We start from the raw sequence: 27903 nt of genomic DNA, 5'->3' as shown, positions 1-27903 counted from the left end.
TTAGATATTTGCCTCAATGCACCTCAATTTCCTTCATGAAATGTATTAAATGAAAATACCTAAAACACAGGGCAATAGCCATAAAACATTTAATCAAAATTGCAAAGTCAATGTAATTTCATTTCTCTTTTAAAACACATTAAAATAGATATAAATTAATAATTATATTACTGTAAATATTATTTTATTACAATACTATGATGTGATACTACTACTACTATTAATTATTAATTAGAAATCTCACAGTTTTGGAACGTTTAATGCGAGCTGCGATTTGTCCCCTTTGAGCCACACGTATTTTAGTGTGATGTGATCTTTCACCAGCACATTATGATAATATGCATACATATATATGTGGCGACAGTGAATAACGAAAGCGACACAAGAGTTAAGGTAGTAGAAAACGATCAGAGTGAGACATCCTCTCTTTCGCTTCTCCTCCAGTGACGCGCTAGTAGCTGTGCCGCTGCCGTCTTCCTTCAATCCGCCCGGTTGGCTGCTGGCTGTGCACCGCCTGACAGGAGAGAGGCTATCCGGATAGAGCAGCACACGTCTGCAGCGGATCTGCACCTGTGCTGCGCACACCGACTGTGGATTTAGTGCGAGAGACACAAGTTGAGAAGGACACGAAGCTGCAACAGCGAACACGGTAACCAAGCCCCCCATATGTCATTTCAAACTGGGTTATTAATACGCTTCCATAAAACGCACGGTTACTTGAAAGAAGGTTAATTAACCTTCAGTGTGTGGTCATACTGCACTCTCAGCTCTATTAGTAGAATTGCATATTGTCTTTCTAAAACTTAGACAAATGTTTCTCCTTAGGTAATTAGCTTGCAAAAAAATCCCTGCGTGTCGCTTTTCCTTTTTTGTGCGTGCATGTTCATGTTTTCCTGCAGGCAGCAGAAGCATCTGATTCCCAACAGATGTTGTGTGATGATGTGCTGAAATGCATATGTGCTGGGAGAGGAAAGAGCCCTTTAGGACAAATGTGATTGTCACAAGTGGTATTTAACTCTGAGCTCTCTTCACACACACACACACACACACACACACACACACACACACACACACACACACACACACACACACACACACACACACACACACACACACACACAATATGTCCTTGTGTCTGCTGATGTTGCCACAGTGGTTGGCTGAGACATGGCTGTAGCAACAACAGAGCTGAATAAGACTCGCACTGCTGATGATTGTAATATGGTTTGATTGTGTAGTTCTGTGGCCGACAGTGTGTATAGACCACAAACCATATGTTTTTTTTTGGGGTGGGGGGGTTATTAGGGTGCGACTACTTTTGTTGTCTTTGTGCCCACATACCAGAAAGCCCCCTCCTATATGTATAAAGTATAGGACTGTAACTGTGGACTACCCCCCAACACACAAGCCTAAATTATGAATAAAAAGTAATATGGCTGTATGCCCCTTTCCTCAACGGCGCCCCCAAGTTAATTTCATTTAATTGTATTGTATTTTCATGCAGCGTCAGATAGGTCAAGCTTCTGTTAATGGCAGCTAAAGTGTTAGTTTGCATGTTAGTTCCATGTTACCTGTATTTTTGACCACATAACAGTGTTGATACAGAAGTTAATAGTTTAGAGTTTGGGAGGTTGTCAGTTTAAAGCACACGTGTAAAATATCCATTACCACCTCCGTGAACACGAGATAGCTCTTAATGCTTGGGGCACACACCTAAATAAATAACATCTACAAGCTCTACATAGACAATTGTGATGTCAAAGTACAGGGTAGACATACAGTACGTATTTTATATTTTGGTACGGGAACCAATACAAAATAAAAGGTAGCAGGGAAACCCTGAACATTTGAATAGATGTACTTAGTTACAAGTTATAAGGTGTAAAATATTTAAATGTGTGATGCAGTGATCAACGTGCAGAGGGATCACTTTGTATGCCTCAGAGGTCAACACAAATCCTCCTAACTTTGTGGTATAGTTCATCATCTCCTTTCCTCTTCATCTCACTGATGCCCTTCTGTAGGGCCTTCACAACAAAAAGCCCAATAATAGCAAGGTGTCTTTTAGATATTTACTGTCTCACAAGCTAGTCTCAGTAGGGACCTATGATTTCCATGTTAACAGGAAAAAAGCGGAAAAAGATGGATGGATGGTTGAAGGTTTGCCTCTAAAATGAGGGTGACATAAATATATCTTACATTAATAACGTGGTTGGGCATTGGTGACTAAATCTGCCTTAATGACGAGTACTGGCATTACAGTTTGTCAAAGAGTTTTTTTTTGGCAGCGGTTGATATTTCCCATTGGAAATGCTAGCCAGGCTACATCCATTTTTGAATTAAATTGGCCAATGATGAATTGCATCAAAAATGGAAGGATTTTTGCACTTACCATTTGTAATTAATGGACATTTTATTGACTAACCTACAGGTTCCCAAACTTTTCTTGACAATTTGATGAGCTTGTTGGGTAATGCGGAGAAAGGGAGCTGACCATTTCCGAGCCTGCTGACATCATAATATGAAAATTAGATGAGTGAATATACTCCTATCACAAACTTTGGGTCATAATGATGATTTTTCTCATTTACAGTATGCATTTATCTATTACCATTTTCAAGCTACAACCTTTTGAAATGGTAATGTCAAAACTGAATATTTTCTTCGAAAACGCTGGCGCTTAAAGGGTTAATAGTGAAATATGTTCAAGGCACCATCCTGTCATAGCACCGGGCCCCCGCAAGGGGACATGCCCCCCAGTTTGAAAACCACCGCACTAACCAAAAAAGGAGGACGTCACATGCAGTATTTTGCTACTTTTGTTTTGACTGCTTGTATTGCATATGACAATATTTGTCTTATTTTGCACACTGTTTATTTGTGAAATGTATCTAGTGGTATAACGGTATAATCAGCATAATGTGTTCATTACATGACATTAGTTTGATGGAGGAGCTGCTGCTTATATCGGTATTGATTGATATTGGACAATATTGGATATCAGATATTGGGCTATAAATTGACAGCAATCAGTACAGTCAGACCTTTTGTGAGAATTCTCAATGACCCTTTTTGGGGTTTAATATCACATTAGCCGAAGACAGTTTTTTGTACTATGTGTGTTAAACAGTTTTCAAATTTCAAAGTTTTCAAAGCTGTTTTGGTTACATAAGCAAATCCTCCTCATATTCCACTTCAGGTCGAAAGTGGGCTGGTTATTTCCAGTGAAATGTTTTTAAGGGTGATAAGTCCATGCAGCAAAGACTACTTTTCACAGACTGCCCCAAACAACTTACTATAAGGCAAGTGATGGAATTCTTGATATTCTGGTATAATTGTTGACACCATGTGTAACCCAAAAAGCATACTGGGAAGATTACCATGAAATTGCGTTGTTTTGCATTTACCTGCATATTATTGTGTATGGCTTTGTTTCTATACTCACATAGTCTTAGTGACACAGTGAAATTGTGTGTTTTGGTTGTAAAACTCCTGTTGGTTTGCAATGTGTGTAATGAGATGAGTGTAAATATCAGGCCGATTCAGTGCATATAAAGAACACCTTGTGAAGTAAGTTGATGTTTTCTCCTGACGACTTTCTGTGCAATCCAAGCTTTGTGAATTTAGGGCAATTGAGATTGGTTTTCTACCAGTTAAAAGGATAATTCTGGCGATTTTAAGCACAAAAGGCAAGTTTTACCACAGAAAAATTAGCGGTGTTGCAAGTCCTGAATTCTGAATATGTATGACACCACTGTACAAGAATAGTAAATATATATATACTTTATTTTATAATGAAGTAGTTCCCAACATTAGCAACAAATGCATTTTCCTGCAACAAAAGTGTAAAATCAGTCAGATTGTGAGGTTATCGCCTTCAGACCTTTAAATGTCACCACACAGATTTTCAGTTGAATTTCGGCTTGTATGGCCTTCTTCCAACTTCCAAAACATTGTTCATCTGGTGAAGCATTTATTTTGTTGATTTGGATTTGGGTGTCTCTATTGAAAGGTCAAATTTCCCATCTTCAGATATCTAGCAGATGGTTGAAGGTTTTTCAGCCAAAACTGACATTTGGAACTTTTCTTAATTCCCTGCAGCTTGACAAAAGGCTTAGCTCCAGTTAAAAAACAAAACAATCATATAACATTATACTGCCTCACTGTGTGTAGCGTTCCAACAGTGGTGCTTTTTGGAAGATCCAGATTTGGCCCAGGTTAAGGTGCCTACCCCTAACCTCCACCCAACACAAAATGCACGGGATCCTTTTGTGATAGGATCCACCTACTGGTGGTGGGTCTACGAGGAGAGGTCCCATTTTTCTTTTTTATGGGCTTGTCTGTGTGAAGGCCTGACCACCAGGCGCTCGTCTGCCAGCACCCCCAGTGTTCCGCTAGGAACTTCAGGATCACTCTTTGTTTGGCCTGTCACCTTGGACCTGGCAACACAGCTCGGGCACTCCAAACCCTACTGGGTAGTGATTCGTAGGTAGCGAGATCACGGATAAAATAGAAGTTTCTTTTTATGGTGGATGGACTCACCCTAAGAGGTAGGGTGAGGAATTCGGTGAGGCCATAGAGCACGACTTTCGGTCAGCCTCGAAGAGGTTCTGGCAAACCGTCTGGCGCCTCAGAAAAGGGAAGCAGTGCCCGGCCCACGCTGAGGTATCTGGGGTGGTCAAAACTCTCTTCAGTGGCAAAGCGGGTGGACGAGTTCCGCCCAGAATTCCTCAAGGCTCTGGATGTTGAGGGACTGTCTTGGCTGGCTCTCTTCAACATTGCGTGGAACTCAGGAACAGTACCTTTAGATTGGCAGACCGGGGTGGTGGTCCCCCTTTTTAAGAAGGGTGACCAGACGGTGTGTTCTAACTATAGGGGATCACACTCCTCAGCCTCCCTGGGAAAGTCTATTCCAGGATGCTGGAGAGAAGGGTACGACCGTTGGTCGAACCTTTGTTACAAGAGGTCCAATGTGGTTTTCGTCCTGGTCGTGGAACACTGGACCAGCTCTACACCCTCACGAGGGTGCTTGAGGGTGCATGGGAGTTTGCCCAACCAGTCTACATGTGCTTTGTGGACCTGGAAAAGGCATTCGACCATGTCCCTCGTGACATCCTTTGGGGAGTGCTCCGGGAGTACGGGATTGGTGGCGCGCTACTACGTGCTATTCGGTCCTTATACAAACGGGGCAGGAGCCTGGTTTGCATTGCCAGGAGTAAGTCGAGCCTGTTTCCGGTGAATGTTGGCCTCCGCCAAGGCTGCCCTTTGTCACAGATTCTGTTCACAATTTTCATGGACAGAATTTCTAGGTGCTGCTAAGGTGTTGAGGGAGTCCGGTTCGGGGGCCTTAGAATCTCATCTCTGCTATTTGCAGATGATGTGATGCTTATGGCCTATTTGGGCTGTGACCTTCAGCATTTACTGGGACGGTTTGCATCTGAGTGTGAAGCGTCTGGGATGAGACTCAGTACCTCCAAATCACAGGCCAGTGGTTCTCAGTTGGAAAAGGGTGGAGGGCTCCCTCCGGGTTGGGAATGAGGTCCTGCCCTAGGTGGAGGAGTTTAAGTATCTTTGGGTCTTGTTCACGAGTGAAGGAAGGTGGGAACGTGAGGTCGACAGACGGATTGGCGCAGCCTCGGCAGTAATGCGGTCGCTGTACAGGACCGTTGTGGTGAAAAGAGAGCTGAGCCGGAAGGCAAAGCTCTCAATTTACCGGTAGATCTATGTGCCCACCCTCACCTATGGTCATGAGCTTTGGGTTATGACCGAAAGAATGAGATCGCGGATACAGGCGGCTGAAGTGAGTTTTCTCCGTAGGGTAGCTGGACTCACCCTAAGAGAGAGTAGAGCCGCTTCTCCTTCACATCGAGAGGAGTCAATTGAGGTGGCTCGGGCATGTAGTCGGGATGCCTCCCGGACACCTCCCTGGTTAGGTGTTCCGGACATGCCCAGCCGGGAAAAGGCCCCGGGGCAGACCTAGGACACGCTGGAGGGATTATGTCTCACAGCTGGCCTGGGAACGCCTTGGTGTCCTCCCTGTGGAGCTGGAGGAGGTGGCTGGAGACTGGGAAGTCTGGGCTTCCCTACTGAGACTGCTGCCCCCGCGACCCGGATAAGCGGAGGAAAATGGATGGATGGATTTGTTAAACTACAAGTTCCAAATATTTTTTTTCTTGCTTTTGCATATTGTAGCGCTACTTAAAACCTTATTAAGTTCCAACATGAGCAAATTGGATATTCTAGCAATTTTTCAACTGGTCTTAAGATTTTTATCTGGTCTGTACATGGCAATATTGCACAGCACTAGTCTAGTCTAGAATTATAACTTCCTCTTGTCCTTCCAGATCACCTTGTAACAGTACATGGAATCCATAATCCTTCCTAAGTGATGTCTTTCCTTTTCTTTGGTGCACTGCCACTTGAGAGGCATAAAGAAGTGTAAAAAGTAAACTAATAAGTGATGTTATTCTCTGTCAGTGTGGCTGCGCTGATCCAAACTGTATCCTGCACACCATGCGAGTTTACAGACCAAAATTACATTTTTAATGAATCTATGGCAGCACGTTGGAAACACAAGTGACTACACCTCACAGTTAAGTGTGTCCTGATGAGCCCTAATGAGGACACGTAAAATAAACAATGAATGGATGAAAAATGAAATCTGTACTGCTGTACAAGCCGTACACTCCCTAAGAAAACTATAGCCAAGTTTCATTCCTGTAGTATTGTCCCTGGAGAGGATGTACAGTAATAAAAATGGTTGCTGAAAGGTGAAGGGTGTACTTTTACTACTATGTTTTAGAGCTACTTTATATGCTGTCCTTGAAGCTCCATGAAGCACTGCTAGTTTGGTAAAGGATAAAAGCTAGTGTTACTTTGTTTTGTTTTTTTAGTGTTACTTTGAATTCCCAGACATCGACACATTTTTAGATCAGCATGAGCTATTTACAGAACAGTCATTACCTCTGATATGCATCACAAATAAACAGCCACAAATCTGCTTCGACATCTGTGAGAGATGATGCTTGAGTCATGTGTATTGGGGGCGGATGCCTGTATCGCCGTCTGGTTGTTTTAATTTTCACCAGCTATTATTTTGAGTTGACATACCAGTGGTAACACTCTAGGTTTTTATGGTAATTAAATCTGTAGTACCACAATGTTTTGTTTTGTTCTATAAGCTGTCTAATGTGATGACGACTTCTCGAAAGGAGTGCAAAAACCCTGTGTTTATTTATTTGCATATTATTTAACTGCCTTGGGGAGTGGTTGTCTGGATACAGGGTCTCTTGCGCACTCACAAACACACACACACACACACACATACAAAAGAATGATTTGACAGGTGCAGAGTAGTCCACTTTCTGCACCAGTGATGCTGTAGCAATAGAATTTTCTTCAAAGATTTGGGTGTGTACACTCAAACTGTTCCAGTTTAAAAAAAAAACAACACACAGTGTAATTTCTTATGACCAAGATTATGGATTGGTATAATGGATTAATTCATTAATTTCTTAATTAATTTGTACTGTGATGGTGATTCAGATTCGGAGGACTTCTCCTTTTGGCAGCTTTTACTGTTTTAATATGGCACTGACATTGTAAAAACTGTTGGAAAAAAGCCATTTTGCCATCAAATTGATATATTTAAGCAATACAAAATGATTGATTATATAATTGTCATTGGTGTTTTCTTAGTCGAATACATTGTTAACGCTCCAACAGTTTGCAATAATGGTATAATGGTTTACCCTACAATGGGTCCTCTTTTCCTGGACCCCTGAAAATACTTTACCATAAAGGTTGAGAAGGGTGATCCCCCCTAGTGTTGGAACACACCCTCCAGTCCCCCTTCTTAAAGTGTGGGCCCGCCATCCCATTGCCAACAAAAGAGAATCCAGAGGCACTCTCCCCAATATTCGTGCTTTACAGAGCTGTGTCACTGAGGACCTGTTTACCCTCAGTGACTCCAGTACTGTCATAAAGCCTCTGGCCCTGGCGATCGAATTCGACTAAAATCTTTTGAAAGTTTTGGAGCAAAGGTCCTAACAAAAAGTTTCATAGAGCCAAGCCGGCTAATCACACCAGCACTTTTTTTGGTGGTCATTATCTTCTTTCTCTTTCGCCTTTTCCCTTCAGGGGTCGCCACAGCAAATCAATCGTCTCCATCCAACCCTGTCTTCTGCAACTACCCTCATGTCCTCTTTCACTACATTCATAAACCTCACCTTTGGTCTTCCTCTACGCCTCCTACCTGGAAGCTCTAAACGCAGCATCCTTCTACCAATATATTCACTATCTCGCCTCTGGACATGTCCCAACCATCTCAGTCTGGCCTCTCTGACTTTATCTCCAAGGCCTGTAACATGTGATGTCCCTCTGATGTACTCGTTCCTGATCCTGTCCATCCTGGTCACTCCCAATGAGAACCTCAGCATCCTTATCTCTGCTACCTCCAGTTCTGCTTCCTGTCTTTTCCTCAGTGGCACTGTCTCTAGGCCAAGCAACATGGCTGATCTCACCACAGTTTTGTATACCTTTCCTTTCATTTTAGCATTTGATGGTCATTATCATTAATCACATTCTAAAGTTTCAGGTTTCCAATTATGTTACTGGTAACCCCAGTACAAACAGGGAAAGCTGCTAAGGTATTATTTCTGGCATTCTGTTGTTTGAGAGTGACAATGTGACAATCCCAATTTCCAATAGGGATAACTGAATGAGTGAAAAAAGTAGGTTCATCTTAGAATGTGAGGTTTATGCCAATTTCCAGTTTGGCATCAAAATAGAATCCCACAAAGCTTGATACCACAGGGAGTTCTGCCAAAACTGGGTGGACACACACTGATTAACGGACTGCCTCGACTGAGATAAGAGACAGAATGGTGTATGTGTGGGGCAAAGTTTTATATCGCTATATTTCCACCCGAGCTATCATTGGGAGTGAAAAATATGGTGGGCTTCTCCATGAAATGTCCGTTGATTGGGATTGGTCTGCTTGTGTTTGATATCCAGGGCTCTACATTAAAAACAAAAATTACTTGCCCATGGGGAATCCTTAAGGTGAGAACTACTTGCCCGAACTTGCCTCATGTAAAATGAAAAGACTGCCATAATGATATCATCTAATTTTTGTGGCATCACATGAGAATCTCAAATAAAGATTAAATGATTATCATTTCTAGTGGTTGTTTTCCTACATAGATCATGACGTTGCATGGAAATCTGGATTGTCAAGAGACTTCTAGGCACTTTGCCATGATAAATAAAAGTACATTCATGATCGAATAAACATTGTGCTTAAAAAAAAAATTGTGGAGATGTATGTTAACATGGCATGCCATACTACCTTACACATCGTAGTCGTAGTAAGCAGTCATATTTATAAGTTGTGCACCACAATGAAACATTATTGAATAGACACATTTGTGTACTAGTAAAGTGTTTTTAATCCAGAAAAAATGCTCAATGGTCAAACAATAATTTGTGAAGCAAAGGTGAGAAAAATACACCGAGAAATGGAAGCGCTAGATTTTGTAGCTTGTGCAAAATCAGCACTTGGTATTGGATCTAATGTGGTGTTTCATTTTTGTTTCATTGTGACCACTTCAAATTGTCACAGCAATGTGATTCACTCACCTGTGACATCATTTGATTTGCTGCCGCTAATTAAATACTTGTTTAGGAGGCACTGTTTCATCACTTTTTGCTGTTTTCCTTCAGAAGTTGTTGAAGAATTAGACCATGTTGGCAGGGACGCCATGATGTTTTCGTAGTCCAAGGATCGCTGATTGGTTGATCGCGAACAAGAACAGGTGTGGGTAAAACGCGGACCGTGGACTGCGGACCGCGGTCTAAATAATCAATTCTGATTGGTCCATTCCAAGATTTGCAAGGATTGGTTTGCAAATTACCACCGGAATTACGCAGTCCGTGTTTTACCAACACCCAACAAGAACCGGTTTAAAAAAAATTCTTCGCAGTTTTAATCATAGTATTTTGCTGTATTTTGATCATTTTAAACATTACAACGCTTCTTCGGTCAACAAATGCAGCATAGAAACAGCGTGTCTGTTTGCTATTACTAATCATGGCAGACTTGGTGAGCGCTACTGCCACTGACTGTTAATTTGGGACAAATTATGGTTCAGAACCTTCAGGTCTTTTGAGCCTGACTAAATAGAGGATGAGCTTCAGGTAGGGCAGATCCAGCTATTGTGAAACACTAACGCACTAAGCGTTATCATGTAGTGCTTGTCTTAAATGTTTCAAGGACAAAATAACTGTACAGTGGTCCCTTGCAACACTGCGGTTCACTTTTGGTTGCATCCTGTGTTCTGCATCCTGATTGCCCAATGGGCTGTAGACCATTGTTTATATTTGTGTGTGCATTTCATTTGCCTTACAAGCCAATTGATATGATATTCTTGAATATTTTGTCCAGTTCCTTGATGTCATTGAATGCAAGTACATTGTATATTCCAGTCCGCCATTTAACGAGGGATGTTTAGATGTTGGTAGTCCAAGTATGTTGAATTTCCTCCAGCTTCTTTAAGTCTCATGGATCAGGTGGTTGCGTGGTAATCACCTAACCTGAGGTTTTTGGGTTCGATCCTCAGTCCCCTCTTGCGACCATCTGAAATTATCCTTGGGCAAGATACTGAATATGGGCAGTGGCTTTAGATAGTGGATAGAAAAGTGGAGCACAGTACCTCCAAGGTAGACAAGCACTAAAGCCCATTTACCATTTGGCTTGTCAATTCTCATTCATGTAGATGTTTGTTCTGTTCTATAAAACAGCACTGTTTTGTATTTCCTTTTGGTGCGGTATTGTTGATTCTTCCAAACAGTTTTGAAGCGCCTTGTGCTCCTGACTGCCCTGGGTTTAATAGGGAGCCACATCACAGTAACATAAATTATTATTATTATTATTAGATGACACACAACTGTACTTGTTAATGACAATGTACTTGTGACCAACGCAACACAAACGGTTTTTAACTTGCCAATTGCACCGTGTACGTGAATGAGGCACCGCTCAGCTACTCTGTGGCTACCCCCGTCGAGGGAGAGGCAGTCGCTGTGTGTGACTGGCCAATCACAGAGCCCGAAGAGTGAATACATAATGAGCAATTTCTTTAAACACGAATACGGATAATGACATAATGTACTAATTTCATACTTGTATCCGGCATTATCCTTAACGGATACTCATGTATAACGAGTATCCAACTCATCCATAAAATTTATTTTAAAATTCTCCGGCATCAGTATATCTCAAAGAGCTCCTAGAGCCCTGTCAACCCAGTACGATGCTTCGCTCCCAGAATTGACAATAACTTGGCACTCCTATAATTTTTAGAAAATAGAATGGGAGGTAGAGCATTTCATTATCAGGCTCCTTTGTTGTGGAACCATCTAACCTACTCAATCTGGGGAGCAGACACCCTCTCCCTATTTATTTATTTCCCTCAAAGCCCATCTCTTTACTAAAGCATATAGTTAAAATTGACCTCTGATACGCTGATATGTATTACAAACACAGCCCTATGTTCCTTGGACTAAGGCTAAGACTTCTGGCTTGATCTACCATCTCTTTATTGAATATCTCTCCCCCAGAGGGACTTTTTCCTTGCCTCCGTCACCAAATTTTTGCTCATGTGGTGTTTCAGTTGGTTCTCTGTTTTCATTTGTGACCTTCATGTGTAAAGTGTCATGATTTGGCGCTATATAAATAAATCCATTGAATCATTTACGCATGTGCTTTGCTGTAACTCATCCACTCTACACTTTATTTAGAAATATGATCTGTTCCTCGTCTTTATTTTCCTTGTTGACAACTGACTTTTTTTCTGCGTGACATTTTCAACTGTGCACTTACGAGATGTAACATGGTAATTTCTGCTTTCAGCCTTTTGAGGGGCAGTCTGGAGAACTTTAGTTCTATTTATTTGCTTCTCAATGGCCTTTTTAAGTCCTCAAATGCTGTGTGTTATTCGTCAATAGATTCCTGTAGATGTATGTATTCTTTGCCAGTTGTGTGGTAGTAAAAAGACATAACAGCTGATTGTAAGCCTGCAATAACACATTGATAAAATCTATAATTAATAGTAGGGATGTCCGATATTGGCTTTTTTTTTGCCAAAAACCGACAACCGAAAGCCGATATTGTCCAACTTTCAATTCCTGATACCAATATCAGCCGATACCGATATGTGTAACATGACATACCTCCTGTGGTGGAATGAACATATGTTGTATACAGCATTTTTAAAATATCTGTTTTCATGATTGGGAAAAAAAACTGACGCCGATATCAACCGACATTGCATTTTTATGCTGACATCGGACCGATAATTACTGGACATCCCTAATTAAAAGTGTTGTCAATGAATTAAATTATCGATTCATTGTGTCGCGTGATTCATTTGTCACTCACTATGTCACAGAGCTGTTTAGTTCACCTGTAGGGCTTTGTCACTGCTGGCTGACAAAAAAGACAGAGTTGAACAGAGTGAGGTGGGATCAGAGCCTAGGTGATATTTTCAGAGGAAAAATAAATTTAACAAATGAAACATGACCAACACGGAGAAAGCATTTTGACTGAAGTTTTCACGCACTTCACAACATGTAACATGTAAGCTTTGCAAAAGTGTTACAACATGGCACCGGAGCACCATGGTGATGATACAGCAACTGAAACGGAAATATGTTGGACTCATCAAGAAGGGCAGGGTGAATGACATTTTGACACACACACACATACCATGAATGTGTGTGCTCTTTAGGCTACTTACTTGGTTTAATCTAATGCTGCAAATAAAACAAGGTAGTTATTGCATTGTTGTTTTGTATTGTGGTATAATACATACTCAAACTGTATTGTCTTTCTCATTTGATTAGAACACAGCAAACAATGCCATGCTTCATGATGAGAAAGACATGCACATCACAGAAAACAGCTGTCTTGACTGAGAGCATCCTCATGAGGCCTTGTCGATGGTTGAAGACCATGGCTTCAGTACAATGATCTGCACCTTTAATACAGGTTACAGTCTTCAAAGCTCATGGAAAGAACATATGAAGAGACTTTCAAGAAAGAGCCGCTCAGTGGACCAGTGGTCAGGTTTTCTCTCCAACCGGTTTCTCCAGCAGGTGATTTAATTGATGAGCTCCTTCCCTCACATTGAAGGTGTTGTTGATCATTAAAATAACCTGCTAGAAAGAAAAGCTGCAGTGTTTGTCTCTGTTTGATACCCTTGGGTTAGCGTGTTGGCCAAACAGTCAGGAGATCGGGAAGAACTGGGTTTGATTCTCCGCTTGGGCATCTCTATGTGGAGTTTGCATGTTGTCCCTGTGTGCGTGGGCATTCCAAAAATATGCATGTTAAGTTAATTGGGGACTCCAAGTTGTCCATAAGTATGAACAGTGTTCGGCATGTTACTTAAAAAAAAAAGTCATTAGTTATAGTTACTAGTTACTTCTCCAAAAAAGTAACTGAGTTACTCCACTACAAAAGTAACTAGTTACCAGTAAAAGGAACTATTGCATTATTCGCCCCTGCTACATGCCCCCCACACCTTCCATTACAGAGATTTGAATTTATTACAGTCGACAGGAGTTTCTGTAGGTTTGAGTTGCTTACACAAGATGTGGACAAAGTTTTTTTTCGGGGACATAATGTACATTCAACGTGTACATTTTTACCTTTGACCTCAACGAGGTTAAAGTAGTGTCTGTACTTCCATTTGGCAAATGCTGTCTTCTCACTAGAGTCCTCCTCACTCTCGCTATGCAGCTGTATATACTACTCGTGCAGTAACATGGTGTCGAAAAGCTTGCTAGTTAGATTACCCGTTACTGAAAAAAGTAAAGGCGTTAGTATACGCCGTTATTCCCATCACTGGGTATGAATGTGAGTGTGAATGGTTGTTTGTCTTTATGTGCCCTGTGATTGGCTGGCGACCATTCCAGGGTGTACCCTGCCTCTCGCCAAAGTCAGCTGGGATAGGCTTCAGCATACCCCCGCGACCCTAGTGAGGATAAGTGGTATATAAAATGGATGGATGGACTTCCAAGAAAGTGAAGATTGCAAATCATGGAAACAGGAAACTTGCTCCCAGTGCTGCTATATGGACACATTTACAGTAATACACAAATGTTGAAACAAATCCAGTTACTGGGTTTTATGATTTGCATTTCATAATTTATCATTTGTTATAATTTGTTCAAAGAGCTCAGGTCCCTTAAACAACAGAAATGCCTCTATTTTTGCACTTTACAATAAAAAGTAGCATATAGCATACATTTGTATGTATTTTTGTTTACATTTATTGTTTTACTGAAGCTATTTGGCAAACATTTAAATGTTTAATTATTATTTAACATTATTTTTCCAGGGCTGCATGGCGGACAAGTGGTTAGCACGGAGGCCTCACAGCTAGGAGACCCGAATTCAATTCCACCCTTGGCCATCTCTGTGTTTGCATGTTCTCCAACATTCCAAAAACATGCTAGGTTAATTGCCGTCTGTGATTGGCTGGTGACCAGTCCAGGGTTACCCCACCTCTCGCCCGAAGACAGCTGGGATAGGCTCCAGCACCCCCGCGACCCTCGTGAGGATAAGCGGTAGAACATGAATGAATGAATGAATGAATGATTTTTCCAAACTATTCAAGCAGGAACCTAGTGTTTGTGCACTTAGTTATTCTGTCTGTTCAACTCTTCTATTCTGGGATAAAGAGGCGGAAATTAAATTATTTTTAGTTTAATTTTAATTTTTTTTTTTTTATCCGATTAATTGAAACAACAATTGACAGATTAAATGATTATTAAAATAGTGCTTATTTGCAGCTGGAGCTGAGCGCAAAACTTGCACAGGTTTCCTGTGGTGCCAAAAAAAACGAAGAAGTTTTATGCAAAGAACACACAGGAAACTTCCACAGGACTGCAAGAAGTCCTTTGTGTTTATATATCTGATCAATATCTGTATTGGTAGATATTCAAGGCTCCAATATCGGTATTGTATACGAAGTGAAAAGGTTGTATCAGGATATCATCCTTTGTAAGGGACCACAACATTCCATCTCCTGTTTTTGTGTGTGTCTGTGTAGTGTCCCTTAATTTTATGTCTGATTAGACGAAGACCCAGTTCATCTATCCACAGGTAGCAAGCGTCTCTGGTATGTCACACCAGTCCGACTGCCTTGATTTAACCTTTGCAGATTGCCATGACCTGGATAACTGAGAATATACACAGATAAATGAAAGATCTCTAAATCCATCAACAGGCTTGAGTCCTTCTCCAGACTCTTTATGGATTTCCTATGTCGTTATTCGTATGGCCTGTGCAGAAAGTGACACATGGTGAATAATGACCTCAGCAGAGTAATTTCTCTTCTCAGTTGGATTTTGCTGAAAGTAACAATGCTGAGAGCAGCGTCCCAAAGATAATATACCTGCTTCTGACAAGCAATAAGATTTATACCTGAGCAAATGGAAAGCTAAAGGAGGAAAGTTGTAGCTCTGAAAACCTTGTCTTTCTAAGCAAAAATCCCAGTTTAACATAACTTGATGACCTGCTTGCTGGCATAGAAAATGGATGGATGGATATCTAAAATGTAATTGTTATGGTGAAACAGTAACCCTACTTTTGGCCCACTAGTAGTACCATCCTATTATTAGATGACCTGCTCTTCCTCCTGTGCCATTGCCGCCTCTTAACCTTTGGGGATCACTTTGACGCACATGGCTGTTTGTCTGGGGCTCCTGGTGGGGAACGTCCTGACTTGTATTGTAGGTACAATGTTGTCAACAAAAGTGCTAAAAATTATGTCATGTAATATTGACCTTTACTCTTGACTTCTTGTCAACGAAGTACATCTCCTGCAGTATTCCATTAATATAAATCAGCTAATCCATTATTAATACAGTGTGCAGTAGTAGTGGAGGTGTGCTTACAGGCGGGAAGATAATCACCAGGGCACTTTAGGCTCTGATTAGGTCGTGGTAAGTCACAGAAATGTTCTAGATTGCCGTAGCGTGTGTATCATTTACGCTGTCCAAATCCATGGTCTGCATCCTTCGCTGGAAGCATTTGAAAGGTGCTGGTGTCATCAGGTGGCATGTTCTCCTTCTTGTATGGGTTTTTCCCGGTACTTCCTCCCACAAAGACAATTTTTTTGGCTATAATGTATGGGCCCTGTGATTGAAGGCAACTAGTCTAGGAGGTGCCCCGGCTCACAACCAAAATCAGCTGGGTTAGGTTCCAGCTCACCCATGACCACAGTGAGGACAAGTGGTAAAAGCAATGGTTTGAGGGATAACTGTACCTCCATAATGTCAAATTGTCTGCCTTTATGTTCACAAGAAGTGCCCAGTAATCAGTAATTACGGGTGGCCTCCCATCGTCTAGGTGGGCTGGGTCTCTCAGAGTAAACCGATTGATTTTTGTGTGTGAATTGGGAACAAGACACTGCAATGCCAATATGTGCACATCTTTGTCACTTGAAGTGAGTGTACACTGTTTGTATGTGTGCATGAGTGATAGCACATCAGGACCAAGTGGCTTGTTAACGTCAGTGGAAGACATCAGTGATACAGGTATGTGAGTCACACATACCTAAACACACACTTTAGCTGTACTGAAAGCTCTAAAAGCTTGCTACTGTAATACAGCTGACCAGAGAGAAAGTAATCTGCTCTTAAGTGGAAAAGTATACAATTGTATACACTCCTGATCAGAATTTTAAAACCAGAATTTACATTTTGCACTGTTGGATCTTAAGGAGATTGTAAGTAGAGCTGCAAAAAATGAAGACATGGGAGGGAGACAAAAGACAAAAGAATTGAGTAAGCCATTATTGCAAACAACCTTTCAACTGAAATAGGCTGTTCATGAGCCAATGAAAAGTTTAAGACCATTGCTCAAAAAATCCCAGAATTCATCTAAAATGGAAATCAAGGACTCTGTAATGAGTAGATTACCTCTACAAGAACAAGATGAGATGTCCACATTAGTTTTAAGTAGAGCTGTCAAAAGTAACGTGTTAACAAATTTATTTCATGAATTAACATTACAATTTTTTGTGTAATTAACCAGAGCAAGAGCCTCTGTTATGAAGGCTAACGGAAGCACAGTTTAGCGTCCCCACACAGTCACACGGAGTCTGATGGTCTTTTAGAACTTCATTCTCACGTGAACACATCAAATATATATAATCCTCTTCTTTTTGGTCATTAAATACAATAAAAATAGGCATATTAGTCGACAATGGTGATTAATCATGATTCATTGATTTAAAGAAAAACAGTGATTAGGCAGATTAAAAGTTTAATCAGGGCTTAATCAGGGTTCAATTCCACCCTCTGCCCTCTCTGTGTGGAGTTTGCATGTTCTCCACGTGCATGCATGGGTTTTCTCCGGGTACTCCGGTTTCCTCCCACATTCCAAAAACATGCTAGGTTAATCGGCGACTCCATATTGTCCATAGATATGAATGTGAGTGTGAATGGTTGTTTGTCTATATGTGCCCTGTGATTGGCTGGCGACCAGTCCAGGGTGGACCCCGCCTCTCGCCCGAAGACAGTTGGGATAGGCTACAGCACCCCGCGACCCTCATGAGGATAAGCGATAGAAAATGAATGAATTAATAAATGAATGTTTAATCTTTTGGCAGCCCTACTTTCAAGAAAAGTACAATGAAAAACATGTATCATATAGATGACAATATATTGCAATTTACTAATTTTATTTCTAGTACCTTATTCTAGGCTAGACTATGACTGACAAAAGGACTCACTTCGTTCATGCCAGTGTTGTAATGGAGGATAAATGTGCTGAGGTGCTGAAACCAACGTACAGAGTGAACTCCCTTTCTGCCTGTTTGGAGGCAGGAGGAAAACACATATGCATGCATGTGGCAATATACAGACCTGATCAATTCTTAAGATCAGTTGAAAAATTGCTAGATTTTGCATTTTGCACATTTGGACCTTAATTAGGTTTTAAGTAGAGCTGCAATATGGAAAAGCAAGTTCACAATGCTGGCTTGACCAAGGACTTCTTCAGGGAGAATAACATCACACTTTTGGACCATGCAGCATGTTCCCCCGATTTAAATCCCATATAGAACATTTGGGGATGGATAGGAAGGGAAGTTTATAAAAATGGCCATCAGTTCCAGACAGTTGATGTCCTTCACAAAGCCATCCTCACCACCTGGAGCAATGTTCCCAATGGCCTCCTTGGGTGCTTGATTTATATTATCGTCCCAGTACAGTTTTTTTCTTAACCAGAAATGTGAGATATTGTGACTCTGGTAGCTGCATTCTTGTTAATCACCTCCAAAGTTGGAGGACACAAGGCTAGCGGGAATGTTGCTCCAGCTGTTTAAGTTGGCTTCACCGAGGGCATCCGCTGGCTCCATAGAGACAGGACGAAGGTTCACTCTGTGTTTGTTTCAGCCCCAGGGCGCATTTCCTTCTTGAAACAAAGGCTCGAACAAAGTGTCATTCATACGATCTGTCTCTGTGAGACAGAGCAGGAAAGTATTGGCTGGTGAGGAGCAATGTGGGATTGTATGTACATCAGTGGGCAGACTTGGCACTGTGTATGTTTGTGGATTGTAGTGGGCCTGTCTGGACCAAAACATTCAGGGCCAAATTGTTATCCCTGTCCACCCCTGGTCACGAAAGCTAGATGGAGTTTAATACCAGAGGTTTCATTAACAAGAATGTTTGAATCTGCACGTGTGTGTTCCATGGCCTGGCTCCATCTACGGGGTCCTAACTCTAAACAGACTACTATTCATTTTTTACTGAGACCGACTGGTTTGTTGAGTGCACTGTTTGGCCGTACGATACCTGAGATCGTGTATGAGACTGAGACAAATTTGTGTGGAAAACTGAACTGTGGAGTACAAAAACAGAGGTCTCACTGTACGTAAAGCAGTGCTTCTCAAAAAGCAGAGGCTTTCATTTTAATGCAGACCTACCAACTTGTACAAATTGATAGTACTCAAAATGCAGTTTGACTCTTGAAAACGTTTGGATTCTGTGGCATTTTCCTGGTTTCAGTTTCAAGTTCAGTCTGTACAGTACAGATAAATGAATAAATATGATCACTTTCTCTAGTATTTCAAATCAGGGGGTTCCATGATCCATGTATTGTCGTTTAGTGTACCCTTTAGTTATGAGTTGCAATTTGATTTTAATCCAGTGTGGTGTGTTCAACATGCATTTGCTTGCCAACAAAGTCGGAAGTCAAATACGCCTGCAAAAGACCACCAAAACTTTGCTGCAAAGTTTGTGAACAAGTGATTTTCAGGACCACTGATGTAGGTGGTTATGGGTCATGTCAAAGTCTTCATTCCGAGCCAGTGTACCAATACTGTTTCTTAAAAAACTTCCCTCATAACTGCTATTCACTGCACAGTTTGTGAGAAACTAATAATGCATATAGTAAAACAAGTAAACAACCATTAATGATGAATGTATTCACATTATTTAATAAAGTAGTAGTGACATAGTAGTAGTGGCATATTCACAACAATAGCACAATAATAGCATTCACTTTCTTTATACTTTTTGATAAATATGACACACACATACAATAATGGCCACAAATATGTTTTCACTGACATCTCTATGCATATTGCAAAATAAAAGATCAGTGAGCAGCGATCGTAAATTTTTTTTTTATATATTTACTGACTGGTATTTACGATACACAGAGGAGACCAGACTGCAGCCTCTGTTAAGGCTAAAGGGGTGCGTGTGTTTATCAACATGTCGTTGTGTGGTGACGTACAGACTGTTCAGAAGCACTGTTCACCTGATGTGGAGTGTTTATTACTTACGTCATCCCTACTATCTCCAGTACCATGGGAATTCACTGCTGTGTTCTTGGCCGCTGTTTACACGGGAGAGAGAGACGGCTCTCCTGGTTCTGTTTTGATCACTGCTGGTGACTTTAAGCAGTGTAACTTACGGACCAAATACTACCAGCATGTAGACGTTCCCACAGTATACAGTAACATCCATGATGCATACAAGGCTTCACACCGCCCTTACTCCGGACACTCTCTGCTTATGTACCCGGCCAACAAACAAAGACTAAAACAAACTCCATCATAAAACAAATCCAGCTCTGGAACTCAGGACTGTTTTGCTGTGACAGACTAGGATGTTTTTTTAAAGCGGCAGCCACTCTGGAGGACTTTTATGTCAGTGTACAGGACTATTTTGAGTATGTGACTAGGTACATTAGCACTTGTTTTGATAATATCGCGCCCCCCCCATACGAATCAGGATGTTTCCGAACCAGAAACCCTAAATCAGGGGTGTCAAACTCACTTTAGGTCAGGGGCTGCATGGAGGAAAATCTACTTCCAAGTGGGCTGGATCGGTAAAATTATGGTATATGCTATATATGGCATGATTTTAATAAAACAAAAAAATAATATAAAATGGGATTGGGCAATATGCACCTTAACATATATTATGATATGACAACATAAAATGTAAATTCAGCAGAGTCTTGTAAAAAAAAACTACAAATGAAATACTCTTGTCTCAAATTGTAAAGCACATTTATTTATTGGTAACAAAGTGGCTTATTTTTCTAATGGGATGATTTTTATAATTTATAAAATTGTCTTGCAGGCCGGATTAAACGCATATGCGGGCCTGATCGAGTCCGCGGGCTATATGTTTGACACCCCTTGTTTGCTGTATTGCATACAGATCAGGCAACGAGGCTGAGTACAAAGCTGCCAAGTATGGACTTAGGAAAGCCATTGCAGTGGCAGAGAAACAGTACAGAAAGCAACTGGTTGGTTTCAATTCCACTGCTGACTCTGCACATCAGACTACAAGACCACCATTGGCACCATCAGGTCTGCAGACAGCCTTCTAGACCAGGGGTTCTTAAACCTTTTGACGTTGAGGCCCGATTTTTTTCAGTGCAGAGTGGCCCGGGGCCCATTAAATATTAACACTGTATAGATTTAATTGATGTCATTAATTTGTTTTCAATAATAAATCAAATCCACTCACAGTTTAACAAGCTAAGAAGCTAAAACCAGATGTTGCTCTTCCTCCATATACAAAGCCGTACTTGAAGTCAAGATTGTATTTAGTAGGTAAAACTTTAGTCTTTTTGCGGGGACTGGCACCACTTTTATCTTAATTTTTTCGTTTTAAAAATGTCTCCATTTCTAGGTGTAGTTAAATGTCTTCAGATCTTCTGTGAGCTTGTTAAACAACTGACCGACACATTACCGCCACCATCTGGTCGGAAGCTGCACTGTAACGGAGTGTCTCGGTAGCATAGTGGCTAGCCTACCTCTGGTGTCTTCAGTTGGCAACCTACAACGCAAGTCGCACGGCCCTCACGGCCCACTAGTGCAAAACTCCGCAAAAGTTTTCTGCGGCCCTATAGGTGGTGCTTGAGGCCCAAGTTTGGGCCGCAGGCCTATGGTTAAGAATCACTGATCTGGACGACCTCAGTCCATTCTACACCCGCTTTGAGACTACAAACAACAACACAGAAACACACACACACACCTGGACCACCGGACCCACCTCACCACCACCAACAGTCTCATAAGGTCAAGGACACAAAGTCCTGAAGAGAATAAACCCCCACAAGGCAGCAGGACCAGACAACATGACCATGCTCTCAGAGCCAACAAGCTGGATGTTTTCACCTCCATCTTCAACCTTTCCCTCAGCCAGAGCACAGTCCCCCCTGCTTCAAGACCAAGTGCTTTGAGAGAGTGATACTAGCCCATATTCAGAGCAGCATCTTGGACGACTTGGACCCCCTGCAGTATGCCTACAGGCCCAATAGATCCACCTTGGTTACCATTATAGATGTTCTCCCTCATTCCTTGTCTAACCTGGAAAACAAAGACTCCTACATCAGGATGCTCTTTGTGGCCTACAGCGCCGTCCTCAACACGGTCATCCCCACTAAACAAGGCTTTGCAGGACCCACCAACATGTACAAATCTGTAGTACTCAACATGCATTTGACTCTTGAATACGCTCTTGATTATGTTCTCCATTTTATTGCATTTTCCTGGTTTCAATTTCAAGTTCAGTCTGTACAGTACAGATAAATGAATAAATATGACCAGTTTCTCTAGTATTTCAAATCAGGGGGAGCAAAAACATTTCTGTCCCTTGGGTGGGACATGATAGAAAATAATTGAGAAGCACTGGATTAGGCGAATGCTGGGATTTAGAAACAAGTTTACTCCGTCTGCTTAAGTGTTCCAGCAAAAGCCTACAACACAATGAGTGGGCATAATATTATTAATATATAAGAAACGACACAAATTCACGTGGAGCATAATGCTTTGTAGTCTTAACAGAAGTTCAGGGTGGGACTTTAGGGATCTGACTGCTCCAGACAGACTGCTGCACCTTCTCCAAACAAGGAAGAAGTGATGGAAATTATAAAAAAAAGCACACGTAATGCTTTTCAATGTTATTTTCACAGCAGAAATAACATTCGGTGTCATGAGCACTTTAAGTTGTCGTATTAGTGAACAATGGTGACTCAATAGATAAAAACACGAGAAGTTTCAATGTCGGTAACAGGGACGGCATTGTAACCTTTGAAATAGTAATTCATTGGATTATAATTTCCAACAATATCTATACATGTACTGAATGTAATTATGTGATGCTATGTAAATATGAAAGTCAGCTGAAATTTCAGCTAAACCACTTTTAGGATATTTCAAACTGGGGATACAACATTTTCACTTCTGATATGATTCAGATATTTCAGCCTCGAATATAATTCCATCCATCCATCCATTTTCCTCCGCTTATCCGGGTCCGGGTCGCGGGGGCAGCAGTCTTAGAAGGGAAGCCCAGACTTCCCGGTCCCCGGCCACCTCCTCCAGCTCCACCGGGAGGACACCAAGGCGTTCCCAGGCCAGCTGTGAGACATAGTCCCTCCAGCGTGTCCTAGGTCTGCCCCGGGGCCTTTTCCCCGCTGGGCATGCCCGGAACACCTCCCCAGGGAGGCGTCCGGGAGGCATCCGGACTAGATGCCCGAGCCACCTCAACTGACTCCTCTCGATGTGAAGGAGAAGCGGCTCTACTCTGAGCCCCTCCCGGATGGCTGAGCTCCTCACCCTATCTCTTAGGGTGAGTCCAGCTACCCTACGGAGGAAACTCATTTCAGCCGCCTGTATCCGCGATCTTGTTCTTTCGGTCATGACCCAAAGCTCATGACCATAGGTGAGGGTGGGAACATAGATCGACCGGAAAATGGAGAGCTTTGCCCTCCGGCTCAGCTCTCTTTTCACCACGACGGTCCGGTACAGCGACCGCATTACTGCCGAGGCTGCACCGATCCGTCTGTCGACCTCACGCTCCCACTTTCCCTCACTCGTGAACAAGACCCCGAGATACTTAAACTCCTCCACCTGGGGCAGGACCTCATTCCCAACCCGGAGAGAGCACTCCACCCTTTTCCGACTGAGAACCATGGCCTCTGATTTGGAGGTACTGAGTCTCATCCCAGCCGCTTCACACTCAGATGCAAACCGTCCCAGTAAACGCTGAAGGTCGCAGCCCGAAGAGGCCATAAGAACCACATCATCTGCAAATAGCAGAGATGAGATTCTAAGGCCCCCGAACTGGACTCGCTGCGCCTAGAAATTCTGTCCATGAAAATTGTGAACAGAATCGGTGACAATGGGCAGCCTTGGCGGAGACCAACGTTTACCGGAAACAGGCTCGACTTACTACTGGCAATGCGAACCAGACTCCTGCCCCGTTTATACAAGGACCGGATAGCACGTAGTAGCGCGCCACCAATCCCGTACTCCCGGAGCACCCCCCAAAGGACGCTACGAGGGACACGGTCGAATGCCTTTTCCCGGTCCACAAAGCACATGTAGACTGGTTGGGCAAACTCCCATGCACCCTCAAGCACCCTCGTGAGGGTGTAGAGCTGGTCCAGTGTTCCACGACCAGGACGAAAACCGCATTGGACCTCTTGTATCAGAGGTTCGGCCAACGGTCGTACCCTTCTCTCCAGCACCCTGGAATAGACTTTCCCAGGGAGGCTGAGGAGTGTGATCCCCCTGTAGTTGGAACACACCCTCTGGTCACCCTTCTTGAAAAGGGGGACCACCACCCCGGTCTGCCAATCCAAAGGTACTGTTCCCGACTTCCATGCAATGTTGAAGAGACGTGTCAGCCAAGACAGTCCCTCAACATCCAGAGCCTTGAGGAATTCTGGGCGGAACTCATCCACCCCCGGAGCTTTGCCACTGAGGAGCGTCTTAACGACCCCAGATACCTCAGCCACAGTGATGGTACTGTCCACGTATGTGTCCTCAGACTCTGCTTCCTCTATGGAAGGTATGTCAGTGGGATTGAGAAGGGCCTCAAAGTATTCCTTCCACCGTCCGACTACATCCCCAGTCGAGGTCAGCAGGCCCCCGTCTCCACTGTAAACAGTGTGGACTGGGCACTGCTTCCCTTTTCTGAGGCGCCGGATGGTTTGCCAGAACCTCTTCGAGGCCGACCGAAAGTCGTGCTCCATGGCCTCACCGAATTCCTCCCACACCCGAGTTTTTGCCTCGACCACCGCCGAAGCCGCAAACCGTTTGGCCTGACGGTACCTGTCAGCTGCTTCCGGAGTCCCACAAGCCATCAAGGCTCGATAGGACTCCTTCTTCAGCTTGACGGCAGCCCTGACCTCTGGTGTCCACCATCGGGTTCGGGGCCTGCCACCGTGACTGGCACCGACCGCCTTGCGGCCGCAGCTCCGGTCGGCTGCCTCAGCAATGGAGGCACGGAATATGGCCCATTCGGACTCAATATCCCGGTCCTCCCCCGGGATGCAGGTGAAGCTCTGCCGGAGGTGAGAGTTGAAGACTCGACGAACGGGAGACTCTGCCAGACGTTCCCAGCACACCCTCACTACTCGTTTGGGTCTACCAGGTCTGTCCAGCATCCTCCCCCGCCATCTAATCCAACTCATCACCAGGTGGTGATCAGTTGACAGCTCAGCCCCTCTCTTCACCCGTGTGTCCAGAACATGCGGACGCAGGTCTGATGATACGACTACAAAGTCGATCATAGACCTGCGGCCTAGGGTGTCCTGGTGCCAAGTGCACTTATGGACATCCCTATGTTCGAACATGGTGTTAGTTATGGACAAACTGTGGTTCGCACAGAAGTCCAATAACATCACACCGCACGGGTTCAGATCAGGGAGGCCGTTCCTCCCAATCACGCCCCTCCAGGTCACACTGTCATTGCCCACATGGGCGTTGAAGTCTCCCAGTAGAACGACGGAGTCACCAGCTGGGGTGCTCTCCAGCACCCCTCTGACGGACTCCAAGAAGGCCGGGTACTCCGAACTGCCATTTGGTGCGTACGCACAAATGACAGTCAGGACCCTTTCCCCAGCTCGAAGGCGTAGGGAAATGACCGGGGCTGACTCCAACACAGAGGCACCAAGCTGGGGGGCTATTAATAAGCCCACACCAGCTCGCCGCCTCTCCCCTGCAGCAACTCCAGAGTAGAACAAGGTCCAGCCCCTCTCGAGGAGTTTGGTTCCGGAACCCAAACTGTGGGTCGAGGTGAGTCCGACTATGTCTAGTCGGAATGTCTCAACCTCTCGCACAAGTTCAGGTTCCTTCCCCACCAGCGAAGTGACATTCCATGTCCCAAGAACCAGATTTGGCCGCCGAAGACCAGGTCGCCTACGCACCCGCCCTTGACCGCCACCCAACACACATTGCACCGGACCCTTATGCTTGCCCCCGTAGGTGGTGGGTCTACGAGGGGGAGATCCCGTGTGGCTTCTTCGGGCTGGGCCCGGCCGGGCTCCACGGGTGAAGGCCCGACCACCAGGCGCTCGCCTGCGAGCCCCTCCCCCGGGCCTGGCTCCAGGGTGAGGCCCCGGTATCCCACATCTGGGCGAGGTACGCTTTCTCCTCTCGTTCTTGCTCATATGGGTCTTCTGAATCACTCTTGGTCTGACCCGTCACCTCGGACCTGTTTGCCTTGGGAGACCCTACCAGGGGCATATAGCCCCAGACAACATAGCTCCTCGGATCACTCGGGCACTCAAACCCCTCCACCACGATAAGGTGGTGATTCACAGAGAGGTCGAATATAATTCGATACCAATAAATACCATCTCTACACACTATTATCACTGTGGCTGTTGGTATTATACTCTTACTATTACAATATATTTACTACTATGGTGTGGTCATCATAGACATTTGTTGATGTACTCCCTTGTGGTTGTGGTTGTCTCTCTCTGTCTTGTCCAGCCCCCGCCCCCGATCACATTATCAAACATCAAATAAAGTCAAATACAAACAGTGTAACACGAGAGGAGCATCTTACTCTTTCCTTGCAGAACAAATCTAGATCAACAATATGTGACAAGACAAGTTTAAAAAAATATCTCTCGTCTGACTTGAAATTTGGAGGCAGAATCTTGTCTTGTTGTTTTTGATCTTATAGATTCCACTGTATCTTTAGTACATAATGTGAGGCTTAAGTGGTATGGTATGGTTTAATTTATTTCAAACATGCTCACATTGGAATACATTTTTATAATTCACAATTCCATATGTCCGTTGGCGATGTCAACGTTGCATTTTGTCACACGTTCATTCATGTAGATGTTTGTACTTTTCAGCTTGTTCCCCTGAATATGATGATCGGTGTGCCGTTGTTTCTGCCATACGACATCCACTTCCTTTGTTTGGAGAAAATTGGCCATTTGTTTCTCCGTTGAAGCAACCTTCATCTCATCGAGTTCTCCTCTGTTCTCGACTGCCCCGGCATTTCACCAGGGTATAATTCGGAGCCCTGTGAGAATCACATCATTCATTCGTACATTCTGATCCATTTCATTGGTTGTACTCTTCTTTTACTCAGATGGTTTTTCTCTTCCTGAAGAATGGTGCACAACGTAGCATTATCATCCTGTAGTATCTTGATATTATTGAGCAGTGCTTTGCTTTTCTTGTTGATCTTTCATGACATCCACCAAGGCACCACACCATCAACTGCTTCTCATTCAACAGTATATTTGACCATATTGTCTGATTGTGGACCCAGATTCCGAGGCCCAGTATAATTTTGGTTTTAACTTCAGCAGTTAGCCAATTAGGTTATCTTGCTTGCATCTGTCAGCACTTGTAACTTGTTCATTTTGAGGAATCTGTACCTCTCGCCGTCACGCTAGGATCTAGTGTTCATGAGGTTTATTCAGGAAAGCGCCAAAATAGTGGCTGCACAGGTCTTGCTATGAATGTCCTTTCTGGCCAACAACAAACGTGTCACTGTTGATGAGACTCCACCATAAATAAGACTTATGTTTGTCATTTACATACCACAAAGTGTCTCTACTGCATGTACTAGGTTTCCAACCTGGAACTTGGGCTTACCACTGGGTTGCCAAATGAGTCTGTAATTTTTCCGCCGAGACAATCTCCCAACAACAGAGAGCTGTACTTCTCTTGTTGCCATGGTGAACTCAGCAGGTTTTAGCCGCAGGTGTGTGTTAGGAGAGTGTTTTGGTTCCCTGTGCGTGTCTACATATATGTGATACTGAGGGCGAAGATGGTGATTAAAATGGGTAGGTTTTAGCTTCAATTATGCTCCTCTTGAATCTAACCGTTTTCTGAGACTTGTGCTCATGCATGAAGACTTTTTAGGTTGTGCGTATGTGTGTGTGTGATAGCGGGAGAGAGCGAGAGAGCGAGAGAGACGGAGAGAGCGAGATAGACCAAGGGCAGCTTAGCTATAAACAGGTCAGAAGTCTGCATGATAATGAGTTGTTAGGGAGCAAAACTCAGCACACACACCTATTTTCTTCTCTCTCTCTGTCTCTCTCTCTCT

The 27903-nt window shown here is 43.3% G+C and overlaps 1 protein-coding gene across 3 annotated transcripts in view; it reads left to right on the top strand.

Moving 5' to 3' along the window:
• Nucleotides 1–456: 456 nt before the first annotated feature.
• Nucleotides 457–27903, top strand: part of LOC131103798 (junction plakoglobin-like) — a 116332-nt gene continuing 88885 nt past the window's right edge. For 2 of the 3 annotated variants that reach the window (XM_058050343.1, XM_058050342.1), the window contains exon 1: nt 458–649. The gene's annotated coding sequence lies outside the window, so the exon portion shown is untranslated. Of the gene's footprint in view, nt 650–27903 lie in introns of all 3 variants that reach the window. The other variant, XR_009119684.1, reaches the window with a different exon arrangement.

This window comes from Doryrhamphus excisus, chromosome 15 (genome assembly GCF_030265055.1).
Source record: "Doryrhamphus excisus isolate RoL2022-K1 chromosome 15, RoL_Dexc_1.0, whole genome shotgun sequence".
Lineage (NCBI taxonomy): Eukaryota > Metazoa > Chordata > Actinopteri > Syngnathiformes > Syngnathidae > Doryrhamphus > Doryrhamphus excisus.
Note: the sequence above shows the minus strand (reverse complement) of the source record. Positions and strands in the feature narration are given on the sequence as shown.